Below are 17,767 nucleotides of genomic sequence, written 5' to 3' on the forward strand. Positions count from 1 at the left end.
GCACCAAGCCGTATGAGGCCAACACAGCAACGCACGCTCCTCCTCCATCCCAATTAATTCAAAGCCTCCCTTTTTACACCCTCCCACGAAGTTCCCATTTCCTTTAAATCCATCTTTTTGACGTCCTCCCACCCTAGACGAGGAAAACCTGCTTTCCGTTTAGCACTAGACAGTTGGCCGAAAAGAACAATCCTCAGCAATCTGTCATCCTTCACCTGCACAACATGCCCTAGCCATCTCAACCTTTCTTTCATTATAGCCCTAGAGAGCGGTATTGAACCACATTTTTCGTACAGCCTATTGTTTAAAATACAGTCAGTCAGTTGGGTACCCAAAACAATACTTAAGCAAATTCTCTGGAAAACATCGAGCAAATCTTCATCCACTTTTCGAAGCTCCCATGCTTCAGAGCCATATTTGACTTCTGTCATCACGGTAGCTTCTAATATTCTAATCTTGGCTGGCAGACTTATTTTCCTATTCTTCCAAACTTTTTTTAATTGTGAAAAAACACCCCGAGCCTAGGCTATTCTACTTTTAACATCTTCACTGCTCCCACCGTCTTTACTAATAATACTACCAAGGTAAGTGAAGCTGCCCACCTGATCAATCTTTTCGTTACCCAACGTCACCTTTTCATCTTCACTTATTCCTAGCCTTAGTGACTTAGTCTTCTTAACATTAATTTTCAAACCTATCCTAGCACCCTGAACTCACAAAACCTCTATAAGTTCATTCATTTTGCTCACACTTTCCTCTAGGATGCTTGAATCATCAGTGTAATCTAAGTCCAGGAGACTTTTTCCTCCCTATTTCATTCGGTGGTCACCCATCACCTCTCCTGTGCTCCTTAATACTAAGTCCATCAAAATAATCCATATAAAAGGGGGATAGAACACAACCCTGCTTAACTACTGATTTAATACAAAACCAGCTGCTAACCTCATTTCCTACCTTAACCGCAGCAGTGTTATTCTTGTACGTAGCACTATTCACTTTAATGTATTTGTCTGGTATACCATACAAGGATAAAACCTTTGCTAAAGCTCTTCTATCAACAGAATCAAACGCTTGCTCATAATCTATAAAACTAAGGACCAAAGGTGTTTGACAACACAGGCACTTCTCAATTATTGACCTACGAGTGAAAATTTGCTCGACGCATCCTCTACCTTTTCTAAAACTGCACTGTTCGTCTCTTAAAGCTTGGTCTATGACATATATCTGTCTAAAATGTATCATATTACTAAGTAATTTGCTACCTACAGAGACCAGACTAATGTCTCGATAATTACCACACTCACTTTTATCAACTTTCTTGTAAAGCGGCTTAATTAAGATTTCCCTAAAATCATTTGGTACTAAATTATTTCTAACCTCAGAGCCACCATATTTAAGAAACTCATTTACTACCCTATCAGCACCTGGAGCCTTATATTTTTTAATCCTTTTAGTAATGTTGTTAATTCTTCCTTACAAAACAAATCTTCCTTTACATCCAAGGTATCACAAACTTTTTCATTTTCCTCTATATCTTTTCCTGCAACTCTACCTCGGTTTAGTAAATTCTCAAAATATTTCGCCCATCACTCTTTAATTCTTTCCTTATCGCTCATTGTGGCCCCATGCCTATCTTTAACTGGGCCAAGTCCGGATTGACTTCTCCCTCTCAATTTATTGACATTCCAGTACAACATTTTACTATTATGCCATCTAGCTACATCTTCCAGATCCGTGACAATTTTATCCATGGCCTCCTTACACCTCCTTAGTTCATATTTTAATCACTCAGACAATTCTTGTACAAGTACTTTCACCTTTCTATTAAACATGAAGCTTTTTCACTAATATTCTTAGCTGCAGTCCTAGCTTTCTTCCCTATGACACCTTCAGCAACTTCACCATTTTTTTTTTTTTTAATTATTCCAACCATCTTCCACATTATCAAATTTTAAACTCTTAAGTTTAGTATTCAACTGTTCCTGGAAAGTTTCTCTCAAATTCTCATCCTAGAGTCTACCAACATCCTAATTACCTGGGAGGTAGTTATCCTTCCGAAACTTGAGCTTTAAATTAACCCTTGGCGCTACCAATTGGCGATTTTGACTTTTGATATCAATAGGCGAACTCCTACATACCCTGGTATCCGGAACTAATCCTGCCAGTCTTCCATTAATTATAGAAAAATCAATAATGTTTGTTATCTTATCGAAACGTGAATACCATGTTAACTTATGAGTCAATTTTGACTGAACCCCATATTGGTTATAATTAGATTGTTATACCTACAAAATTGTAAAAGTCTGTGTCCATTAGTTTTCTTTTCCCATGCCAAATTTACCTAGGCTAGGTTACCATCTATTCCTATTTCTACTGACCTGGGCATTAAAATCTCATGGTAAAAACATCATATTTCAGCCTGGGACCCTGTCAATTTGCTCCTGTAACTGTAAGTTCGTCTGAGTCACTAGTACCTCTATCAGCCGGTTCTACAGGGGCATATACTACTATAACTGATACCCTGAACTTTGACATTTATGCATATATACCGCTTTTGAAATTTTTGATTCTGCACCATAGACCCAACCTTATCACTAAGAAAATAGGTGAGCCTAATTTATGGCAAAATTACAAAAACGTTCTATACTTCCTGTTTTGAAATGTTTCATTGGGTCAATTTTTTTTTCCTGATTTCGAGGTTTCTTTTACTCCCTAAAATCTATCAGTTCAAGATTAGATTTTCTTGTTTTAAAACTTAGAAAGTGAATATGAATACACCCTCAGAATCTGAAAATAGAATACAAATGGAATCATTGAAAAAGAAAACAAGACTTGGTACTTTATATAATAATAGTTTTACTATAACTAGATAGGTCAAATCAGTTGTAGTTTGATCATGGAAGTTGGTAGAAAGTAGGGGGGGGGAGGAGGGTGTCTGCTCTAAGAATGATTTATTGCTTTTATTTTTACTTCCAATATCTAATTGAAACTCCAATAATGCTCCAAATTCGCAATTTTTACATGCAGTGCTAGGACACTGGGCTTGGCTTAGCAAAGGGAATTTTAGACATAAAAACAATATTCAGTGTATCCCCCCATCTAGAAATGTTTATTCCTCATACCCTGATTCAAACAAGAAAATGCTTTTGCAATTTTTTTTTTCATTTAGTTTTTTAAACAAAGATACAGAGGGGAAAGTAATTTTGAAACAATAGGAGTCAGTTTTTCCCCTCTGATTGGTCTTCCTGGCAAGTTTTAAAAAATCCAAAGTTTCTCCCACAATACCGCTAAGAATTATTTAGATTTTCTCTATATTCTTTATTAAACAATTCTCAATGTGTAAGTTAATAATTCTAATTTTGTTTTTCAAATACTTTTAAATTAAAATATGATTGCTATTTCAAATGCAGGGACATTTCCAGGGAGGGAATTTTTCAAAGAGGAGGATTTCCATAGGTTTCATTGAGTTTTTTTCATTTGAAAAGACCCTTTTTTGATATTTCCATTTAAAAAATGAAAATAGAACCCAAAGTGCACCCTTAGGCACCATACTGCACTTTATGATCTTATAATTTGAATTTATAAAAAATGGTAAGATATAACAACAATGAGTCCTAAAACAGGTCCATGATGTTCCAGTGCCACAATAGTGATGAAGAAAAAAAGCAGAAAAAAAGAGGAAAAATCAGTGCTGTCCATGCAAAAAAGGGATTTTCCTTCTAGTTCAAGGAGAGGGTTGTAATTTTCATATATAAGGTTTTGACAACAGTGATTCAGGGTGTACTTTTTGGTGTGCTATGGTGTCATTTTGAAGTTGCATACAACTGAATGATACAATGCACAGGGCTGTTTTAGTTCCACTGTAATATTTTGTTGCCTGGCCTGGGTGTGGGAGTTGAGTAAAATGGACAAGGGATATGCACTTTAATATTAGCAGTGAAGCTGGTACAAATAGCCAAGATTGTATGAAATTCACTATCACCCACCCAAAAGCTTGTTTACACTACACTATTGTCATTTGCAGCAAATCATTGCTATTAATTTTAGTAAAATCTAAGTATCAGTACTTAATTTTATGTTTGTGTGTCTATTGTTTATTATGTTTTGTGTAATATTTTGAAATCAACCAAGTAGTGTCTTTGCTAAATAATTTCATTGGCAAATGCACCCCCCCCCTGATGGGACTAATAATTTATTTTTCTGTTGCATTAATACAGTCATATATTGCAACTCTTATACGAACCAGTTATATTCTCAGTTCATTTATCATTTATCTTTTATCTGTTCTGTCATTTTATCTGTTTTATCATTTATCTGTTCATTTATCTTTATGTGTAATTTACCAAAATATTATTTGAAATGATTCAAAAAGTGTATAATGGGAAGGAAGTATGATAATCTGATTAATAATAATATCCTTGCAGCAAATCATTGCTATTAATTTTAGTACAAGCTAACCACCAGTACTTAATTTTATGTTTGTGTGTCTATTGTTTATTATGTTTTGTGTAATATTTTGAAATCAACCAAGTAGTGTCTTTGCTAAATAATTTCATTGGCAAATGCACCCCCCCCCCCTGATGGGACTAATAATTTATTTTTCTGTTGCATTAATACAGTCATGCATTGCAACTCTTATACAAACCAGTTATATTCTCAGTTCATTTATCATTTATCTTTTATCTGTTCTGTCATTTTATCTGTTTTATCATTTATCTGTTCATTTATCTTTATGTGTAATTTACCAAAATATTATTTGAAATGATTCAAAAAGTGTATAATGGGAAGGAAGCATGATAATCTGATTAATAATAATATCCTGCATATTATAAAGTAAATTTTTTATGTTTTTAGAGTTTTTTTTTTAGTTTTTAGATATTCATAGGAATATATATATATATTATTATTATTATTCATTTATTGCCTATTGTGCCTAAAAAAAATTTAGGCACTTGAGATTTGGCTGCATTTCACTTGATATTTTTATTTAAATATTGTTTAGGGAGGGGGAAAGTGTTTTTCAGATCATTAAAAATCGCTAACTGCAGGGAGGCTACAGAAACATCTTTATATTTCCAGAGGATGGAATAGAGGTATTCTGTTGGTACATGGCTGCATTTTTATCACAGAAATTTTTTTCAAGAATTTGGCTCTCGTTGAAGCATTTTAAACGTGGTGACTCAAAAGAGGCGACTCAAGACTCTGTCATTTAAAAGAGGTATATAAGAGAGGTATATAGGAAAAAGAGGTATTCATTTGGCGCGTGACTGAGTTTTTGTTACAGAAAACTTTTGTCAAATATTTAGCTTTTGTTCAGGTTAGGGAGCATGATAATCTGATTAATAAGAATATCCTGCATATTATAAAGTAAAATTGCTATGTTTTTAGAGTTTTTTTTTTAGTTTTTAGATATTCCTTGGACTATATATAGGACCATCAAGGTACACTTGCAAGTGAATTGCTTCTTATATCTGGAAAGAGCCAAAAACGGGTTTCAATATACAGTTGGGTCTACTGAGACAGATTATTTGAAATGATTAAAAAAAGTGTACAATAGAATGGAAACATGATAATCTGATTAATAAAATGTCTTACATATTATATAGTAAAAATTTGATGTTTCTAGAGTTTTTTTTTTTTAGTTTTCAGATATTCCTTGGACTATATATAGGACCATAAGGGTACATTTGCAAGTGAATGGCTTCTTATATTTGAAAAGAGCATAAAAAAGAATTAACACAATAAAATTCTAAAAACAGATCCAAAAATCCTAAATATACCTAGATTGTTCCTAAAAGGATTTCAATATCCCCCCCCCAAATCACTAATTCCTATGCATTTTTTCATGTCACTCTTTTGTTTAAGTAGCATGCTCACCTTGTCCCTGTATCAGTTATGGAACCTTGTAGCCTATATGTTGTCTAAGCCTTATCTTGGAAAACACAGCCTAATTTTGTGCAAAGGTTCTTAAATTTAGAAGAACATATCCCAATGACAGACTCAGAGCCAATGTTGGGCAGGATTAATCTAAGAAAAGCACTGTGAAGCATAATAATTATATCTAAATAGGCTATGCTGTAGTGTAGAGGTAACCTTTGTCTAATTTAAATGCTGAAAAACAAACTTTTTCAGGATTGTAGTTAGCCATTCCTAACTAGTTTAGGGTAAAGGTACAAATGATTTGACAGTGTTTGCAAAAAAACAAAAAAAAAAACAGTTATTCTACTCCAGAAGTCCTAATTTAAAGAATTTTGGTTTGAAAAGGTTTTCATTATGTAGGAAAAACATCTAGGAATCTAATTGTTTGACGACAAGTTTGAAGTTTTATCTGAAAAGGGTACAACCTCCAATTTTCCGAAATTAGAGTATTTTCACCTATAAATTCAACACAACAAAAAAGTTACCTGTTTTCAATGCAAGTCGGAACCCAATTTGACACATGTCAAAATACTTGGGGCATACCTGTGGGCAGAATCTGGTGTATTTGACATGTATATTCTTGTTTCCTTGTTTTTCTTCAACTTCATTTAATGTTTCAAAAATTCGAAGTAATAAAATGAACAAAATTTTTTCAAGTATATAGCAGTTAATAAAACAATATCGGTTCATAACGAGAAGTGTGAAAGTGTGGACTAAAACACATAAATCTTCTTCTTTCTGAACGTTACATTATATGCCATAGGCATAGCATCTATGAGTACTATGGAGAATTAACCACTTCCTGTCAATTTTAATGGCCCAGCAAAGATTTTCTCATTGTTGATAGCATAAATGTTATCAAAATTTGGCCATTTCAAAGCATGATCTGCAATTCAAACCCAGTTGAAAGAATTTAGTTTGGACTGTCCTTTGTCAGGAAAGTCCAGAATCCTACCGACAAAATATGGCACCTTGCGTTTTTTGTTACTAAAGAAAATGGCATATTATTTGTCAAGCTGGTATTCAACTTCCAACCAAATTTTGAGAATTTTTTTTTAGTTTCATTGATAAGTGCTAAGAAAAGGGGACAATGACTTCCATATGAACCTCTGCAATTTTGGGAGTAGCGGGCACCCTTAAATTTGACAGGTTTATTATCGTTCAGTGGACCCTGGGATTTCGACACCAATTATTTTTCATTTGTTTTACATGTTCAGTGAGGTTTTGACAGTCAACTATATTTTGACAGGGCCTGTTACTGTCTGTCAAAAATTTTGACAAGGTTACTACAAGACATTTGCAAAAGAAATAAATCTATTTAACAAAGCCATTATCTACATTTGAATATGATCAAAAGAACATTTTTAGTGTGCCTGGTATTCCACTACATTAAACATGAATTTTTGACACTTAAACCTAGTTTTGACAATGTAATAATTGTTGCCATTTTAATTTAATTTTATCGAGAAAAAGCTAATGTGACTAGAATACAGATAAAATCAGATGCATCTTGATGTATTGGTGCTAATCCCAACTTTTATTTTGTAACAAATGCTCCAAGTCACAGCTAAGCAGAGTTATTCTGTTTTGGAGGAAAACTTTGACAGGGGTTCCAAAATGGCATTGTCAAATCATTAGTACCTTTACTTTGGTCCTAGTTTTCAGCCAACCCTTATCATATAAGCTGATATACATCATGTCAAAGATTAGAATCCAAAATATAAGCCTAGAAATAGGGCTATTGTGAAGAAAACATGTTAAGAAAACAATTTTTACTTCATAATATGAAGCAAAAATTGTAGTTAGATCATTTTGAAGGTACTGTCAATATACTCTACCATCAACCCCTTGATGTGCAAATGCTTGTCTAAATACTAGCAGTCTTGCCCTATAATTTGAGAACAGGTTGTTGAATTGGGAATCAAACAAAAGCCTACTACTTTTATATTATCATAGTTTCCTTTGACCAGGAAAAGAAGGTGCACAAATTAACAGCCCAACTAGGAGGGTGGAGTCAGGATGCATTTGTAAGGGTAGTTACTAGTATCTATGGAAGTAAAAGGTGCATCCAATTGTGTTTTCATCTTTTAGCTAAGCTATAGCTACTACTGCTACTACTAACAACTCACCACAGCACCAGGCCACCTGAGGCCAACACAGCTATGCAAGCTCCTCCTTCATCCCAATCTATTCCAAGCCTCCCTTTTTACACCCTCCCACAAAGTTTCCATTTCCTTTAAATCTTTCTTTATGATATCCTCCCATCCCAGATAATGACAACCTGCTTTCCGTTTAGCCCTAGATGGTTGGTTGAAAAGAACAATCTTCGGGAATCTATCATGCTTCATCTACACAACATGCCCTACCCATCTCATACCTTTCTTTCATTACAGCCCTAGAGAGCAGTATTGAACCACATTTTTTGTAGAGTCTATTGTTTGAAATGCAGTCAGTCAGCTGGGTACCCTGAACAATCCTTAAGCAATTTCTCAGGAAAAAATCTAGCAAATCTTCAGCTGCTTTTTGAAGCACCCATGCTTCAGAATTGATGCAATAAATCCTAATTTCCCCAACTTTATATGTAGCCTAAGTCTAGGCTAACTTAAGATTTAGACATTAGAGAGAGGAGACAGGATGGAGTAGCAATGATGGCTATCATATTAGAAGAGGGTAGATTTGCAGTTTATAACATAACTTAGCTAGGATGAGAGTGAATATATCAACTAATGCCTTTTTTTATAATTCAATAATTGCTTCAAGGCAAAATTACATTTTGAGCCCTTAAAGGACTCAAAACATCCAATTGTAACCAAAAGTTTAAGAGCATGTTTCATAAAAAATTGGCTAGTGACAAAAAATTACTATTTGTAGCTGATTCAGAAATGGTAATTATTATTTTCATTAGTCTTAATAGTAAAATGTTATTACGAAAAAAAATTTGCAGAGATTTTTAAAAAGAGCAACAAATCCCTCAAAAATGATGTCACTTTTGCAGGGTTTCAGAAAATAATATTTACCATTCTTGTATCAGCTGCAAATGCCAATTTTTTCACTAAACAGTTTTTTTTTATAATATATTTATAAACTTTGAATGGTTATGGACTGTTTTACCTTTTGATGCTCCATTAAGGACTCAAAATAGAATTTGCCCCAAAAATGATTATTGAACTATTAAAGAGGTTAAAATTAAAGATATGCTACTCTTGCTATCTTGGAAAGTAGTTAGGTTAGGAAAAATGAAACTCAGTAATGAATTCAGGGCCAAAACATACTCCAGGAAGATATTGTCTAGCTACTATATTAACCATCTTCTAATTTCTATGTCTTAGAAATGTGCCTACTTGAGATGTCTATACCTATTGGAATTTAAACAGAACAAAATTAAACCTTGATTTTTAGCTTTCAGTTTCTTTTTCTCTGGTTTTAGTTCTGAAAATTGAGTAGAACTTTAAGCCACATCAATGTCTCTTTTGTTTTATTTCAGAAATGTATTCACAGATCATAGAAATCTCCTAAATTGGGATTGAGCAAAGTTGTGAAGCTGAAAATAAACAAAGATTTTGGTATAAGCCTAGGAGACTAGCTATACACAAGGAAACATGTTAAGAAAATAATTCTAACTTCATAATATGCAATATAATTATAAACACATTTTTCATGGGAAGAACCTTTATCTTCACTTCTTTCACAGTTGTACAGTTTTTGATAAAATTTTCTTGTTTCATATTATTGACATATGAATAAAGGGTAAATATACTACTTAATGCCTTTTTATGCTCTTTCTAGATATAATGATCATTTTTGCAGCAAATGAATTTTACCCCCACCCCTATATATATACCATTTCATGGCATGTATTTGTATATTAAGGGGGTGAGGGTAAAATTCATTTGATGCAAACAAGAGGTAAGTTTAAACTTTACCCCCCACCCTAATGTGCAAATATATACCCTGCATTGCTATATATAGGGGTGGGGGTAAAATCCATTTGGAGGTAAAATCCATATATATTTAATATATGCTATGCTTACCCCCCCCCCACTTATGTGCAAATATATAGCCCAAATTTGCTTCAAAACTATTATATATTCATCCTATTTTATTTCATTAGCATTAATCAAACTTGACTTCTTTGGTGTATAGTGGTGGTTTAGTTATAATGCACAAGTACCAAAAAAGGTATAGAATGGTATGTTTACTTTATTCATAAGTCAACAATATGATCTGCAAAAAATATACCCAATTTTTTTAGAAAATTTGTAAAAAATAATCATGAAGTCAACTGCCTTTTTCTATTTTCAAATATCCATTTCCATTTTCCATTCTATATCTAATTAAACAACATCAATGACATCTAATTATTTCTCACAAAGACTTGTCAAGAGCCAAATAGTGATAAATTAGGTTAGGTTACACTGTATTTGTTTATAAATGCTTTTCAAGACTTTAGAAAATAAACACAAATATTTAGAAATGTGACAGAAAAATGAAAATACAAGGAAAGAAGTGAAGATAAAGGTTTTCCTCCTACAAAATGTGTTAACTATGATTATTATTTTTTTCTTCTTTTTTTCTTTAGTGATTACTCTGTCTACTGTACCTTTTGTACCTTTTTTTGACAGGCAATAAATGAATAATAATAATAATAATTATTCTGCATATTATGAAGAAAGAATAGTTTTATTAACATGTTTCCTTATGTATAGTTAGTCTCCAAGGCTTACACTGCAACTTGTCTAGAATTTTACCTGAAAGAGCATAAGAAAAGACATCAAGTGATCTATTTGCTTTTGGTAAATTTCGTAGTTGGTCATATAATTTAGCTAAGATGAAAGTGAGAATGTCATTTGATGTCTTTTTTTATGCCCTTTCATAATTCAATAATTGCTTCTGGGGCTAATTGCATCTTGAGCCCCTAAAGGGGCCCCAAAGGTATTTTATATGAATTAAGAAAGAGCATAAAAAGCATCAAATGATGTTTTCACTTTCATCCTAGCTAAATTATATGGCCCACTGCAAATTAACCATAAACTTTACCCTTACCCCTCTAATGTGCAAACATATACCCTGGATTGTTGACAGTAAAGTTTTGAATCACAAAATTCAGCACTTTTGTCAACAGCATTCAAAAAACTTGAAATGGTATGAAAATGGTTTATATTTGAGTTGCCTAATAAATGAGGTTTGAATTGTTGTAAATAAATAATTCTGGAATACATTATTCTTGAACAACTTATTTATAAGCTAGTGATATGTTTTTAACCACTTTTCAATAACTAAAGGTAAAATTTTACTTTAGTTACTTTTGACTATCTTGGAAAGGGGTTGGGTTAAGAAAATGAAACTTTCAGGGATGGTTCTACAGGCTAAAGTATGTCCCAGGACGATATTTTGAAGTACCCACCTCCACTTCTTCTCCCTCTAGAGGGTCCTGACCTTTGATGACCTTTAAAAATATGTGAGTTATAGAAGTGAAACCTTGCAAAATAGATATTCTGCTTAAATGAATTACAACAAAATTTTTTTCAGATTCACAACTTTGCTAAATCCCAATTTATATGGTTTTAAAGATATGCAAATACATTTCCTAAATTTTTGAAATAAACTATTTATATGGCTTAAAATTCTGCTCAAATAACTGAAATTGCATTTTCAGAGCTAAAGCCAGGGAAAAAGAAACTGATAACTGAAAATTAATGTAAAATGTAGTTTTGTCAAAATTTCAATGGGTATAGACCTGTCATGTAGGCAAAATTTCAGGACCCTCTAGAGGGAGAAGGAGTGGAGGTAGGTACTTCAAAATACCTTCCCGGGACATACTTTAGCCTGTAGACCCATCCCTGAAAGTTTCATTTTTCTAACCTAACCCCATTCCAAGATAGCCAAAAGTAGCTAAAGTAGAATTTTACCTAACTTAACTAGAGTTGATAGCCTAACTTCTTTGTATGGTTACAAAAATGAAAAAGGCTGCCTTTGGGGCCTGTTTAATGGCTCAAGATGCAATTAGCCCTAGAAGCAATAATTCAATTATCAAAGAGCATAAACAAGGCATCAAATGAGGTTTTCACTTTCATCTTAGATAAATTATGTAGTAAACTGCAAATTTACTAGGCCTAAATAGGCTAAGGATTCAAATTTTAGGCTATGGCTTTTTTTTTGTTTTCTGATCTGTGCTGTATAAAAATTACCCTGAGAACTTTTTTGTCACCTATAACGTAACTTAGGCTAATAGTCTTGTTCCTAGCCTAAGCCTAATTCAGTTGGGCCTAGGCAAAATACCAAGATAGGCCTAATAAAAGCCACGTGATTAATAATTTTAGAGATATTACTTCTATACATAAGTACAATTGATGCTACAATTTATTTCCAAAACTAACTTACCTTTTGAGGAGTTAAAACAAACTTATTTATTTAATTTAGGCTAGTCTAAAGCTTTCCTTATCAAATGACTGTATGCTAAAGCTTCGTCACAGGATTCATGATCGCCATCTAAGCATCAGAAATTAATATTGACAGATCCCGCACTTTTACAATGAAAGTGACAGATTCCAATGGTTATTTACTTTTCCACAGTCTCGACACTTGCTGTCATTTTATGGGTTAAAGTCATTATGTTGTTGGGACAGGAGTGGATCTAGAGATAAATCTCGGGGGTGGCCCAATGTGACAAGGGCACCAATGAGTAAAATCTTGGGGGGCCCAATGTGACAAAGGTGCCAATAATTGACAAATTTATTCAAACAAAAAAACAAACATTGAGTCTTTTAGATTTAGGGGATGTGAGTTCAAGTTGATTGGTGGAAACAATTGCTGATAAATCATTTACCCACATCCTTCGACCAACGTTGCCACCCCTTGGAAAAGTTTACTAGATCTTGTAAAAAGCATATCCACCTTGTAAATCTAGTAAAATGGGGGTCAGATCTAGTAAAATCGAACAAATCTAGTAAATTTTTTGCCCTCATCTGAAAGCATTTTGTTGGGAAAACGTACCGGAGGCGGTTGACTGTTGTCTTACTGTTCCTTTGACATTTATTCTGTGGTCCAAAACACGACAAACTGCTCAAGTCTTTTGGCGTGAAATTCCACACTTTTGAAATCTTTTTTTTTTTTTAAATCAAGATCTAGGCTTATCGGATCTGAATTTTTCATCTTATAACTACGGTAGTTAGGCGATTAGTCATAAAAGGTATGTTGAGCAAAGGATTCATGTTTGCTGGCTGAAGGCCTATTTAATGTTTTAGGGCTGACGCGTTTGTGCTTATCCTTCTCTTAAAACCATTATTCAAATCCTCTCCCTGTCCACAACGGCATACCCCAAGGTACTCTCCTAGGTCCTCTCCTTTTTTCAGTAATGATCAACAGCCTCGTAAAGGAATTTCCTGACCGATGGAAGTTTGTTGATGACCTAACGGTTGTTGAAACTTGCTTCAGAAATTTAATAAGTGACCCTATGAGTATCCTCAATGAATTTGGAGACGAGGCCTTAGACTTAGACATGACAGTAAACGCCTCTAAGTCCATGATAATGCCCATTTTTTTCCCCAAATCCTCGCCCTATTTTCTTAATCCTATCCCTCCTGAAATTTCTGTTTCCTCATTTAAACTACTTGGCGTCCCAATTTCTTCAAATTTAAAGTGGGATATCCATGTTAAAGACATCATCCATAGAGATAATGCGTCTATCGCCCTCCTTAAGCTCCTAAATGAATTCAGCATCCCCCCTTCCCACTCCTTAAGGATTTACATGTCTTTTGTCCGCCCGCATCCAGAATATACTTGTCCAGTTTGGCACCCTGGTATCTCTCGCGCAGAATCGAAAAAAATCGAATCAATTCAAAAAAGGGCCTTGCGAATAATTTTCAAAGAAGGCAGGGTACCATACTCCCTGCTCATAAAAAATTCTAGTCAAAAAACACTGGACCAAAGGAGGGTTTCTTTGTGCCTCCGTTTCGCAAAAAAATACCATAATAAGCCAACGGACGGAAAATATTTTCCCTAAACACCACTCTTCAGCTAGATTACTGCCACCTCGAATTGTTTCTGAGCCCATCCCTGCTTTGTCCCCCATTCACTGCGTTACTTCCAGATACGAAAGAACTTTTATCTCCTTCATTACAGAAGAAATAAATAAAATGTCTCAATAGTTTCTGTCCCCCCCTCTTTTTTGTTTATTAGTTGATGGTACTGCCACTCATTTGCTTGCCCCCCTCCCTTGTTCTTTTTGACCAGTTTTTAACTCTTTTATTGATTTACTGTAGTTGAATTATTGACATTTTATTAGTATCCCTTTTAATTTAAATGCATTTATGTCTCGCTCTAAGTTTAGTTTGACCAGTTTTTACCTTTTTAATTTTTTTATTGACTTTTTACAGTTTTAATTATTGACTTTTAAGTTATTGTTCACTATGGTTTTCTCTATTTTGCTGTTGTTCTTTGCATTTTTAGTGTAACAATTTATATTGTCGACTCCAAAGTCCGAATTCGGCCCTTTGTGGGCTTGTGATAGCGATTTTTTTGAAATAAAAATATCTTATCTCCTCTAGTTGTGTTTCCTTGTAATGCTCACTACTGCTGCATCTCATTTCGAGCTTGTACCTATGAGTTTTTGCCACTGCTAACACTGATGGGTATAGGTGCAGATTAGCTACCCCTGATAAAAATTATAAATTTGAAATGTAGGACCATAATGAGATAGCTAGGAAAAAAACATACCATTCAACTTAGAATTCAATCCTCTATCAAACTATAACAATCATTTCTGGTGGGAATTAATTCAAAAAATTTCAAAAAGTCTGGAATTTCCAGATTCTCGGATGGGAAACCCCTATTTTCAGTTTAGGTTTTTACTTACTTGGAGTTCAGGGTCTAGGTCACCTCAGCTACCAACCTGCAGCCCACCCTTGAATCCCTTTGTATCCCCAAAAAGCTTGATTTATAGAATCTAGAGGATGGGTTTCCACTGGAAATTATTGATATATTTGGATACAGCATTAAACTCTGAGTCACAGGGTATGTTTATTTCCTAAATATCTCATTATCATCCTATATTCGAAATTAACCAAAAACAACTCATTTTTCAATCTATGTTATTCAGTAAATTGTATTATAAGGTTACAGAGATGCTGCCCTGTAGATGCAGTATAGGAACAACTCATTTGTTACTGTCTTTTCTGGTTCTATCCGGCATCCCATACTATAGGGGTAGCTAATCTTGCTAATCTGCACCATTATCAAAACAACTGTATATTATTCAGTCTATCATGCTGGGTAAACATGCAGAACTGCTACCCATGCAGTAAAGGTGAAGAGTTGCGGTACAATGGACTAATTAATGCATAAGTTGTCTTACATTCTGCTTCGATTGAGCTGCAGCACTGCATTTTTACTGCATGGGGAGCACCTCTGCATCTTTACCATCATATCACAATACTGTTTCAAAGACTGGTTATAACTGAGAATGCTCAGCCAAGACAAAAAAATGCTCTGATATTATTCTATTGGCTGATTCATGACCACCATATCTCCTCTTCTTCGAACCCGTTTTCTTATTTCTTTTTCTTGTAATTTCTAGTATCAACAATGATTCTTTCTATAATTAATCTGTATTCTAATATTAAATACTGACCACTTCAATAGTATGTTCGCAAATAATAGTTATTAGCCTTTTTTTCTTTTTTTTGAGGTGAAAATGTCAAAATACTCTACTACTCAAGGGAAATGCTAAGTTTCTATAATGATCACCATCTTCGTACTTTTGTTTCTTGGTGGCAGTATGTCTGTTTGCTATTTCATCTAGCTTTTATGATAAGTATAGTCATTGTTTAGCTGATGAGTGAGGAAAAACATTTTAATATTCTGGGCTTTCCATTCCAAGTCCAATACTAACATAGTTAAATATTATAGTTCAATACTAAATACTTTTTGGAGTCAAAGTTTTTAAATTCAGTGAAATTTGTTTATATACCCTATCAAATAAAGGAGTGTGAGGCTCCCTAAAGGTGAAGTAACCAACAGATAATATAAATAGAAAAGAGAAACACAAGCCTTGACCCCTGACCTCAAGCAAGCCAAAAACTAAACAAAATCTAGGTTTTCTAAATTCTGAAACCTGTAAATTCCTAAATTTCCCAAATTTATGACAGGAACTTCCAGTAGACAAGTTTGCTATATTCAGATAATGGATTGAAATCTGAATCAAATGGTATGTTTATTTCTTAGCTATCTTGGTAAAGGTGCATATTAGCTGGTCAATGTTTTGTCCGTCAAAAAATCAGAAAAAATTCAACTATTAAACTTGTCCACTTAGAGTCCATTTATTTTAATGCTAGAGTTTAAGTTTAGGCTAGTATGTCTAACTTACATTGTTACTTTGCTTGGAAACCCTGATTCACCATTTGCCAGGAGCTAATTCTGGAAGTGATAGATATTCGGTGATTGATTTTCGTTCCGGTTTTTCAGAATGTCTGGAAAGAGAAAAGCTCCACTTGTCAGCCAACATCGAACATTAGACAGCTTCTTATCCACATTGAAAAAGCAGAAAACGCGTGCCAATCAGCGAACTTCATACCATATAGCTTCTGATAAGAAGACCACCCCTGAAGACAGAATAGAGATTGCTAACGCTGAGACGGACAATGCTGCCCAAAAAGGTACTGGGCTGGACTGTGTTCAAAAATCAATAGAAATTTTGGAAAGCAGCGTTTTGCAGGAATCCGATGAAATTGCATCTTCATGTGCCACAATCGATCGGGCTGAGGACTCAGAGACTCATGTGAAGTCTGTTGGTCACAAGTCTAAGAGGGCACACTATGCACAGAAGTTTCGAGCAGAGTAGTTGACTGATACAGTGCTGAAACCTTTCCTTATTCAATCGCCGGACGGAGGCAAAAAGGCCTATTGCAAATACTGTATTGCAAATACTCTGTTTAAGTTTAAGCTAGTATGTCTAATTTACATTGTTACTTTGCTTGGAAACCCTGATTCACCATTCGCCGGGAACTAGTTCTGGAAGTGATGGATATTCGGTGATTGATTTTCGTTTCGGTTTTTCAGAATGTCTGGAAAGAGAAAAGTTCCACTTGTCAGCCAGCAGCGGACATTAGACAGCTTCTTATCCACATTGAAAAAGCAGAAAACGCGTGCCAATCAGCGAACTTCATACCATATAGCTTCTGATAAAAAGACCACCCCTGAAGACAGAATAGAGATTGCTAACGCTGAGACGGACAATGCTGCCCAAAAAGGTACTGGGCTGGACTGTGTTCAAAAATCAATAGAAATTTTGGAAAGCAGCGTTTTGCAGGAATCCGATGAAATTGCATCTTCATGTGCCACAATCGATCGGGCTGAGGACTCAGAGACTCATGTGAAGTCTGTTGGTCACAAGTCTAAGAGGGTACACTATGCACAGAAGTTTCGAGCAGAGTAGTTGACTGATACAGTGCTGAAACCTTTCCTTATTCAATCGCCAGACGAGAGGCTAAAAGGCCTATTGCAAATACTGTAAGCGAAACCTTTCGGGAAGTTTTACTGTCATGAAGATTCACGCGACTAATGAGCTTCATAAGGAGAATGTAAAAGCAGCATTGGGACAACTGACAGTTGAGGGAGCAGTCGGAAATGAGCAAAGGCAATGAAAAGAGAAGTGATAGGGTGGTGTCAGCTGCTGAGTTACCTCTTGCAGCTGAAGATATTCCCTTGAGAAAAACTGATGCTCTCGTTCCCGTCTTGAAAAATTCTTTTGGGGATTCAGCTACAGCCAAGCATGTTGAAATGAAGTGAAAACAAATTGACTGGGATTGTTAAAATGTTATAGGATCTCATGGCGAGGACAATTTAGCATCTG

General features: G+C 34.6%; 2 protein-coding genes across 2 annotated transcripts in view; one reads left to right on the forward strand and one right to left on the reverse strand.

Moving 5' to 3' along the window:
- Positions 1–12,421, reverse strand: part of shrb (charged multivesicular body protein shrub) — a 52,682-nt gene extending 40,261 nt beyond the window's left edge. The window contains exon 1 of the mRNA XM_089095240.1: positions 12,301–12,421. The gene's annotated coding sequence lies outside the window, so the exon portion shown is untranslated. The remainder of the gene's footprint in view (positions 1–12,300) is intronic.
- The window catches only part of LOC148947418 (mitochondrial import inner membrane translocase subunit Tim21), a 523,198-nt gene that overhangs the window by 94,158 nt on the left and 411,273 nt on the right, over positions 1–17,767 (forward strand). The window lies entirely within an intron of this gene.

This window comes from Artemia sp. Qi Xiang Cuo, chromosome 10 (genome assembly GCF_049724085.1).
Source record: "Artemia sp. Qi Xiang Cuo chromosome 10, ASM4972408v1, whole genome shotgun sequence".
NCBI classification, from domain to species: domain Eukaryota; kingdom Metazoa; phylum Arthropoda; class Branchiopoda; order Anostraca; family Artemiidae; genus Artemia; species Artemia sp. Qi Xiang Cuo.